The 10229-nt window shown below is 45.2% G+C and overlaps 1 non-coding gene across 1 annotated transcript; it reads left to right on the plus strand.

The window, feature by feature from the left end:
• Positions 1-8518: 8518 nt before the first annotated feature.
• Positions 8519-8592, plus strand: trnan-guu (transfer RNA asparagine (anticodon GUU)). The gene has a single exon. It is a non-coding gene; the product is annotated as a tRNA-Asn (tRNA).
• Positions 8593-10229: the final 1637 nt, after the last annotated feature.

Consider the following 10229-nt stretch of genomic DNA (forward strand, 5'->3'; position numbering starts at 1 on the left):
CGATAGTGGGGACAAGCCTACCTCATTCACTTATGCCCTTTAGTGAAGGAAACTACAGTCCTTACCTGGTATGTCTACATGTGACTCCAGACCCACAACAATGTGATTGGCTCGTAACTGCCTTCTCTGGCAATTAGACATGGGTGATAAATGTTGGCCTCGCCAGTGTCGCCCTCATCCGGTGAATGAATAAAGTATCTACAGTTCTTGCTGTCTCCGGTTAACAGCAGCCCACTTTGTACTTTTCTGCAATATATCGACTGGACAAGATCAGTTTATCACAGCTCCGTTTTCTCCACTTTGAAGCCCATTTTCCCTGGCATTATAATACAGAAGGGCATAACTGACCTGGTTCTGACAAACATTCATTGGATCTAAAATGTTAATCCTATGTCTCTCCACAGATGCTGTCAGTCCTGCTGGGTTTCTCTGTCAGTTCCTGTTTTTGTTTCAGATTCCCAGCATCCACAGCTCTTTGTTTCACGTTAGCTTGAATATCTTTTGGGACACACTTGGTTACCTCACAGCCCCTTTCCTTCTCCTCATAGGGGAGGTGATGCAATCCATGCGATCGATTGTCAGAAGAACCCATCCGGTCACTAATGCCCTTTAGGGACGGAAACTGCCCACCCTCACCTGGTCTGGCCTATATGTGACTCCAGACCCACAGCAATGCGGTTGATTGAATTAATACTGCCAAGCCAGCGATGCTCGTTCATGAATAAAAGTATAGTTAGTCAGCAAAGCTGGTGTCATGAAAAGCTAGTAGAGAAGAACTCCCACTCGACAGTTCAAACCACGGCCATGGTTCCAAAAGCACCAAATCCAAACCACGAGCCATCTACGAAATGTGCCAGAGGTGCTTGTATCTTTTCTCAATGACATTGTTTTTGCTTTTCCATTTTTTATACTTTTGGTGGCAGTTTCTCCCTGTCTTTGAGTTTTTATATCGTGGAAAAAGGCGATCTGGCCCATCGTGTCGGTGCACGCCATCAAACATTTATCCATTCTACTCTCAGTTTTCAGCATTTGGCCCAGTGTGTTGTGCATTCTGACATATCAAGGGCAAATATCAATGAGAATAACCATGTAATCTACGAACAGGACTGAGTGTTCGTGACAGTCATACTGTGTTAGAAACCACTTGTGGAACTCATCGTCACATTTGGCCACAGAGAGAAACACACCGACACATCCCCGAGGGTGACAGAGGCCTCAGGATTACACCCACTCCATGTGCTTCAGGCTCACTCTCTGTCCCCCACGTTTCCCGACAAAAGGCAGCTTTGCAGGGACCACAAGCAAGTTCTCCAGGCAATAAGAACTGTTGTTGTGAGCTCAGAAATGAAACGGACAGTGAGCTGAATGGTTCTCCAACACTGCTTGCGCAACTTTTCATTTCCAATCACTTCAGCTTCTGTGAATCTGACAACAAAAATGCCCACCATACATTCTAATTTTGAGAGAAGATGTCAACTTGGTCGTATAGAAAAGCTGCCAACTGTGCTCAGGCCAGGCCGGACTCAAAAGTACAATCTTCTGATCCGAAGTCAGACACGTTATCCATTATGCCACTGGCCCACAGTGGGCACCTTGCTTCTTGTCAAGTTGTGATGTTAACACGAACCAAGGTGAAAATGTGATTCATGAGGTGAGCACAAGCCAATCCAACAAAACGTAATTTTAGATTATTACAAACCTTAAACCTTAGTCAGGTGAAGTGGATGCATGTGATATATTCACAGCAAACACCCTTTGGGAACATAGACTGAAATCGATTTCATAAAGAGCAACCCCCACGCTCTCCTGAAAATTAAAAAAAAGTCAGAGGCAACAACTGCTCACGCACGATCGAAGCCAGCAACTTCTTGCCTTCCTAACAGCCACGGGATGTGAGAATCAGGCCACAAGGCCAATGACGCAGTCTAGTGACAGCCCACTTAACAATAAATGAGGTGCCACTCAGGCAGTGATTGTGTCCCTACCTCGGATGTCGGAGAGAAAGTTCAAGTTCTATCTGCTCCAGTGGGATGCAATAACATATCTGAAAGTTTTGCTGAAAGAAAATCCTATTCCCTGTTGCTTCAATCAACGCAGCAATGAACATCTTCTTCTCCATCTGTCTCCACTCCGTGGGACAGAGCTCTCCCCATCAGCAGATGCGTTAACCAATTTGGCCACGGGCAGGCATGGCTGGGGGTGGTATACACTTTGTCGCTGTCTCTCAAACACTGGAAGAAGGAAGGAGCGGAATGGGTGAAATCAGACTTGTGTAGAAAATTTTAAAGGCGATTTTTCATCAAATGATGTTTATCAGAGGCAGATGGAAAAAATGGAAAGGTTCCGGGAAAGATAGAAGTCAAAACGCGAGATTAGGCACTTCAGCAACTTAAAAAAGCGATCTTTCTGTGCAGCCTGTTTGATGTTCAGAATTTGTCTGCACACAGGGCGGACGTTCATTTGTGACCTCCACAGCAGGAGTTAATGTCTGACACCAACAGTCCCATGTTAAGTGAATCTGAGTGAAACACTCACTCACTGAGAGACATCCCCAACGGACTTGAGTTGCTGGGCTGCAGACAGTACAATGTGGAAGGGAGGGTTAATAATGAGCCATTGTTTCTCCCCCACCCGCTCCCTCACAGAGACAGGGAAAGTGACGTCATAAACCCATGCCATCATTCCCATGCAGAAAGAAGCCATTCAGCCCATCGAGTCCACATTGACTCTCTCTGCCTCTTGTATTTCTCTGTAGTCATTCACAATCGGTGATATCTGTCCCTAATAATGGTGAACTGTATCTGTGTCATGATGTATTCTCTCACATCCTGGTCCTTTTGCCATCCACGTCTGAAACAGTATGGGGAATTACTGCCAGGCCTGGAAAAAAAAGACTGCAGATAATGTGTTTCTACTTCACTGGTTTATTGCCATCTCAAAGGGGAAGTTTTACGATTCAGTTTGGAGCAGACCGACTGAGAACAGGAGAAGACATTTAGGTCTTCACAAGTGTATCAGCTCACCTGTGTGAACTTGGCCAGTGCATAAACATGAGATATTTATTTCAGATGCATGAAGCTGAGGGAAGCAGAGAGCTAATTAAAATGCATGATTCAGGTCACTGCAAACACATAGAAAATAGCAGATGATGGTTTCAATCCATCGATCTCTGGGTTATGGGCCCAGCACACTCCCACTGTGTCACTCTGCTACCTTGAATGATCTGCCTCTCAGGCAAGTATTCAGCTTTTCATGTGGAGTGCAGCATTTCAATTCGAGTTTGATGTTAAAAGTTCTTCACCATTGTTTTGTCGCACAGACGTGTCACAGCTGTGTAAATATAATCTGTCTAATTTCCCACATTCTGTTGGTCGATTTATAATTTCGCTCAAAATCACAAAACTTGTCACAGCTCAGACGGAGGGCATGCACCCTACCTCAGTTATGCTGCGTCTCCACAGTAAGCAAATAATTATCTCTTTTAGTATCACTCTTTGGCCGTCTCCCGGTAACATCTGCACAGGTACTTTTAACTTAACTATCCAATTCCATTTTGTGTTGATTGAATCTGCCTGTGTCACTGCCAGATCGTGATTTACCGACCCGAACCACTCCTTGTGTGAGAACGTTCTTCCTCAAGTCACTTTTACTTTGTTTTCCTCACGCCTTCAAATATCTGCCTAATCGTTCTCAATCCTTTCAGGCACGGAGTGGTAGCACTTTCATGCCTTTATTTCCTCTGTCCATGCTCTTCATGACTTGGAAGATTCATTCGGATCACTTTACAGCCTTACGTTCCCCAAGAACTGTCTAATCTTTCCAATCCATCTTCATTTCTGACAGACAGCTATGTTTTAATGCTTCAATATGTGGACCTATCTTCGATGCTCCATACTCACAACACCTTCTCTGCCTCCAGAAACAATTCTTTTGATGCAGCCTGGCCTGTTTTTTTCTAACAGTCTCCTATTTGTCTACCATTCACATGAATCTGTCCAATCACTTCATGATCCTACTTTCTGAAGTTTCACTCTCACAGTTGAGAAACACTTCAGGCTAAGAATTCATTCAGAGTCGGATTGCCTGTGCGAACATTCTAAAACTCTAGTTCTTCCTTTGAACAAGTATATCCCTTGGCCGTGTTCACTCCAATGGGACCTGTACCCTATCCCAAAGTCAGGCATTTCGACTTCATTTCACAAAGCTGCTTTTTGAGATAATTAATTGGGTGCTTTGGCAAAACACGTTTGGTTGCTTAGGATGTAAAACTGGGACTTCTGTCATTTATAAATGCCGTAAGATCCAAAGCAAGAATTCTACGCCGGACCAAAGAGCCACTTGTAGATCACAGGGGCCAGTCCTCAACCAGCTGAGACTCGCTTCATGTGACGTAAATCCCACATTGCTTCAGGAATTCCAAGGAGCAAACAGTTTCCAGACCATCATCTTCTCATTCTGTCTCCCTGCTGCTGGGACGCTGCTGTTTGTCCATTACCCCAGGGCCGGGCCCTCTCATTAAATTATTGTTTTTCTGCCTGCAACCAGTGCTGAGAGATGTCAGTGCCCTTTCGAATTCCTCCTCTTCAGACACTTGAGGTGGGTGAGTCAGTTACATACATACACACACGTAATTATCAAAATGTGAACTTTCCCTCAATGTCTGTTATCTGAGAGATAGAAAGATGGTGTGCCAACAGGAAACAGAGAAATGGTCACAGGGCATTCTTCCCTCATGTGAATTAAAATAAGCCCCTTTCTGGTGCAGCCTGTTTGATGTTCAGGATTAGCTTTCAAACAGAAATCCTGCAGGCAATCTTTTGCAAAGCAGGCGTTGGTTTCGTTGCTGCTTCCTGAGCAGGAGTTAATGTCTGAGACCAAAAGTCCCATGTTAAGTGAATCTGAGTGAAACACTCACTCACTGAGAGACACCCCCAATGGCCCTGAGTTGTGGGACTGCAGACAGTACAACGTGGAAGGGAGGGTTAATAATGAGCCATTGTTTCTCCCACACCCGCTCCCTCACAGAGACAGGGAGAGTGACGTCATAAACCCATTGCTTCATTCCTGCGCAGAAAGAAGCCTTTCAGTCCATCGAGTCCACAGCGAGGCTCTGCCTCTTGTATTTCTCTGTAGTTACTCACAATCGGTGATATCTGTCCCTAATAACGGTGAACTGTATCTGTGTCATGATGCAGCCTCTGACATCCTGATCCTTTTGTCATTCACGTCTGAAAGATCGTCAGGAATTACTGCCAGGCATGACAAAAGAGACTGCAAGTAATGTGTTCAGAGATAATGGGAACTGCAGATGCTGGAGAATCCGAGATAACAAAGTGTGCAGCAGGATGTGCTCCTAAGATGCTACTTGGCCTGTTGGGTTCATCCAGCTGCACACTTTGTTATGCAAGTAATGTGTTTCTACTTGACCGGTTTATTCTCATCTCAGAACGGACGTTTTACTGTTCAGCTCAGAGCAGACCAACTGAGAACAGGAGAAATCCATTCAGACCTTCACAAGTGTATCATCGTACCTGTGTGAACTTGGCCACAACAAACTCTAAACATTTTCATGTCACATCTCTTTCTGCTTCTGTCCCTGCCTCACCTCCAGCTCCCTTTGACAGCCCAGCTCCGAGGTCAATGAGCTGCTCGATATAAACGCAGGCAGATCGTGAATTCAATCTTTACCTTGGCAACAGGTCCAGGGAATGTCAGGCACAAGGAACGGATTGAGAAGCGATGGGTTATCACATGGCTGGGTGAAGAGACACCAGGATTGCATCTTCCTATCTCCCAGATACTGATTCCAGGAACATGCATAGTGCCAGTTATTCCCAATCCCAATGGATGACGTGTCTGATTGCTAGATGAGGGCACAGTCAGTTCGACACCTTCCTGGCTCGGGTGCATTTTGAAAACGCTGTCCTGTCACTTCACAAATGAAGCTGACCACACATGATCATAGAGGGCTCCACCACAGAAAAATAAAACCTTCAGTCCATCGGGTCTGACCAGTTGAACTCAAGGCCTTGACTGTTCTTGGAACAAAATCAAAATTTCCAGAAAATTTCAAAAGGTCTGGCAGTATTTGTGAAGAAAAATCAGGGTTAACACTGTGGGTTGGCTGACCCTTTCTCAGGACTGACTGTTCTAGTCTTATTTCGCAGCAGATGGCTCACAGTGGATATCTCAAAACTGGATGACTTTTATGAAGGTTCGTGACTGTTCTGCAATGACAGGCAGTGAATTGCCTTCTCCCCACCACTGGTGCCCTGAGTGAAAAGTTTGTTTCCCACTGCTTTGAATTCTGTCGCATGCAAAATGGAGGGAACAAACAGCCCTCACACTTGTCTCCAGTCCCCCCCCCCCCATCGCCCCGCCACAGTCAACAGGATTTGAACCAGCACAGGGATGCCCCAACAAATTTGGAGCCCTTTACAGGAACCACTTGGCCATGATTACTGCAAGTGGTATGATGCTGTTTATCTTCGCAGGATGCCTTCGGTGGTCAGTTGAGCTGTGGCAGAATAAATTCTTGCCTGGTTTGTTTGAATCCAATCACTCTGCAGATTTTTGAAGTATTAAATTTGGTACATGGTGATTCTGGTTGATTTAGCCCAACAGATAAAACAAATATTCATTTGCAAGCAAAATATAAATAGCAGGAAAATAGCTCAGCAGATCTGGGAGCAACTGTGGCCCAATAATTTGAGCCAAGTCTTCAGAACCTCTTCAGAACTCTGTTTTCTCCCTCCTGTAGTGTAGTGTCTGTTCATCGTTCTGACTCCAAGCATCCCCAGCTCTTTATGGAAGTAAGGAAATCAACATCAAAATACCAGTCTGGTCACTCACCGGACAAGATTTACATTTGGGGAATATTTTCCTGACTGCATTAAAGCCTGAAACAGTACAATCAAAAGGGAACTGGTGGATTGAGAACAGCTCTTGTTCCTTCCTCAGTGGCTTCAAACCCCCAACATCACATTTCACAGTCAAAAGCGACAGCCATTTGCATCACAGAAAATGGCGAGCACTTGTAGCAGCCCTTAAACCAGGCTCGTAGTGAATTCAAACTCCCACCTGCCTTGAATGGAATGATAATTGTCTTGTGTCAGCTGTACTTTTCCGAAATTGGAGCTATTTCACGAAAAAACAGCAGTGTTGCAGAACCAACGCACAGAATACTGCAGAAACTCAACAGGTCCAATGATATTGGTGGATAAAAAACAGAGGTGAGGTTTTGAGTGCAGCTGGATTCTTGTTCACAGCATGTGTGCCCTGAATGTCAATGCAATGCCAGAGCTGAGAAAACATGCACTTGTTTTGACAGAAATATAGCTGGCAGGATTTGACCCTACATGGGGAAACCCCAAGGGATTTCTAAGCCATTGCCTTAACCACTTAGCTACAACTACAGGCCACTGACCATCTGTTAATATTTCTCATGAAATGGCTCTAACAGGAAAGGTGAGTGCTCGATTTGTGATGTCTGCACCACGACCCTAATATTTCCTGTCACCCTGTACTTGATCAGAACAGAGTCGGCTGTTGTGGGATTGAACTGAACTAAACACATTGATGAACGATAGAGTGGATGGAACGGATCCTTTTCCATGAGCAGAGAGATTGACTGCCAGGGCAATGGGTCGAGAAAAAATTATGTCCTTGTATTTTAATCACGCCTTTCACCACCACCTAAATCGCAGCCAACGAAGTACGTTTGGAACAGATTCATCTTTGGGAAATCTAACGTGCAAATCAGGGTAGTTGGTTCAATGAGAGGCCGAGAAACAAAATGTTTCAAATACTTACAACTGGGGCTGGGGATGCCAGTGAGTTCACACCGAACTTTGGAGGCTTGTTGTGTTCTGATTTATACCCGAGTGTGTTATCTCAGGGAAACGAGTTGCCCATTTAAATCAAAGATAAGGTGGGTGTTTTCACACTCAGGGAGAAGCAAATCTGTGGAATTCTTGAAAACAGAGGCTGTCCTGGCTCGGTATATTCAAGGCTGAGACAGACAGACATTTATTCATTTCAGGAGTCAAGGGCCACGTGGATAAGGCAGAACAGTGGTGTTGAGGATTACCAGATCAGCTTGGACCTCATTAAAATGTATAGCTGACCTGATTGGCCAAATGGCTAACATCTGTACCAATTGCTTATCTGTCATTTGGAAAATGCTAGGGAACAATGTAAAGGAAGAAATAGCGGAACATTCACCAAAGATGACCGCAGTCAAACTGAGTCAACATCGTTTGATGAAAGGAAATCTGCACTTGACACTTTTCCAAGAGTTGCTTACTAATGTTAAAAATGGAGCTCATAAAGGGAGACCGTGGATGAAATGTACATGAATAAGGGCCAAATGCTGGCAAATGGGGTTAAATTAATTTCAAATATCTGGCCAGCATGGAAGAGGTGCACCGAAGTGTCTCTTTTCAAGCTGTCCATCTCGACGAAGCGACACTTGCTCATTCCCAATTTAATTGTTTGTTGGCAAATGCCAGTAGAGCCAGTCTCTGTGGCGCAATTGATTAGCGCGTTCGGCTGTTATCTGAAAGGTTGGTGGTTCGAGCCCACCCAGGGACGCAGTGCTTTTCAACTCTTAACCCAATGACCCATTCTCCAGGGTGCTTTTTGGCTGCCAGAAGATAACCATATTTGCTCATCATGAATCGAGCGAAACCCAACATAGACAGGTCTTAACGTGCAGCCGAGGCTAAAATGACAAGGCGAACGCAGTTGCAGACACACCAAAGCATAAATGCTGTCTGTGAGACAGCTCGGCTTGTTTGTGTCATGAACTACTTGCACAAGTGGAAGCGGGGCAATCCCAAACTGCGCTTCCACTATACTGGGAGTTTAGTCCAACGCCACTTTCCGGAAAATGCTCTCATAAGGAAAATGAAAGAAAGGATGAGAATGACCCATGAAAAGTGATGATTAACAATCACAATCTCAAAGGGGCTGGGTTTCCCTTCTGATCAACAGTGTGGGTGTGCCTGCCCGGCAACGATTGCAGCGGATTGAGATAGCGGCTCATCAGTTCCCTTCTCCAGGACAGAAATGAAGGAAATGAGAGAAATTTAACAAAATTTCACATCGCAATTATCCTCCTTTTCACCATCACAGCAAATAACTGTGGTAAGAATTAATGGAGGATTTGATTTCACAGCAGCAATAGGGTAACGATCTTCATTCGCTTTCAGTGAAAAGAGTGAACAATGCATCTTGCCTGGAACATGAAGCAGCAGAGCAGCCTGCTGGTTCCGCAGATCATGCTGGGGACATTCCATGCCTTAATGGGCCGAACGGTCACTGTGTATACAGTAGGTTTTCTGTGATCTCTGACTTTTTTTTCTTATTTAGGATTTTGAAATTGTCTGCACCAAAATGTGCGTCTCATTCACATCTGTTCCGAAGAGAGGTGGTCTCAATAGGGCTCCATTTAACAACATTGTGCACTGTTCTCAAATCTGGAAAACAAATCCTCATGGGCAATTTTACACCCCCGCAGTCATGGAGCTTTTCATTCTGTGACATGACTCACCGTACACCAACTATAATCACCGTTTCTATGTTCAAGAATATGCAGCAATTTACATACATCTCTCAAAGAAGAGTGAATATCTAAACAGATACAAATTTTCAGCAAGAAACAACAGATTATTGTTGATGGTTGTTTTGTCACTGATAACTTGTTTCCAGTGTTGTTTCAACAGGCTCTGTGCAAGGTCACGTGATGTATGTGGCAGACACAGAAACATAGTAGCAGGAAGAGGCCAGTCGGTCCTTCCAGCCTGGTCCACTATTTAATATGATCATAGGCATCATCCAACTCAGTTCCCTGTTTTACTTCTCATTCCATATCCTTTTGTCCCATGAGACCTAAGAACCATAACTAACTCCGTCTTTGAAAAATAAACGATGTACAAGAGGATTCCTGCGCCTCCCAAATCCTGACTCTGTCCCTGTCCCTCCCCCACCATGCACCCGCCGCCATTGACCATGAAGACACGGCCGGAGGCCCCAACCGATGACGTCACATCCGCCTCCGCCGGCCACAGAACTTCCGGAACCTCAACTGCAGTCACCACCTTCACTTCCAGGTATAACACCTCACACACCACCCTCACCGCAGCTGCTGCCGCCCACCCCAATCCTCCAACCGCAGACGGAACCCCGCCCACGGCCAACGCCGACGGAACCCCGCCCACGGCCGACGC

This window comes from Stegostoma tigrinum, unplaced genomic scaffold, assembly GCF_030684315.1.
Source record: "Stegostoma tigrinum isolate sSteTig4 unplaced genomic scaffold, sSteTig4.hap1 scaffold_143, whole genome shotgun sequence".
NCBI lineage: Eukaryota > Metazoa > Chordata > Chondrichthyes > Orectolobiformes > Stegostomatidae > Stegostoma > Stegostoma tigrinum.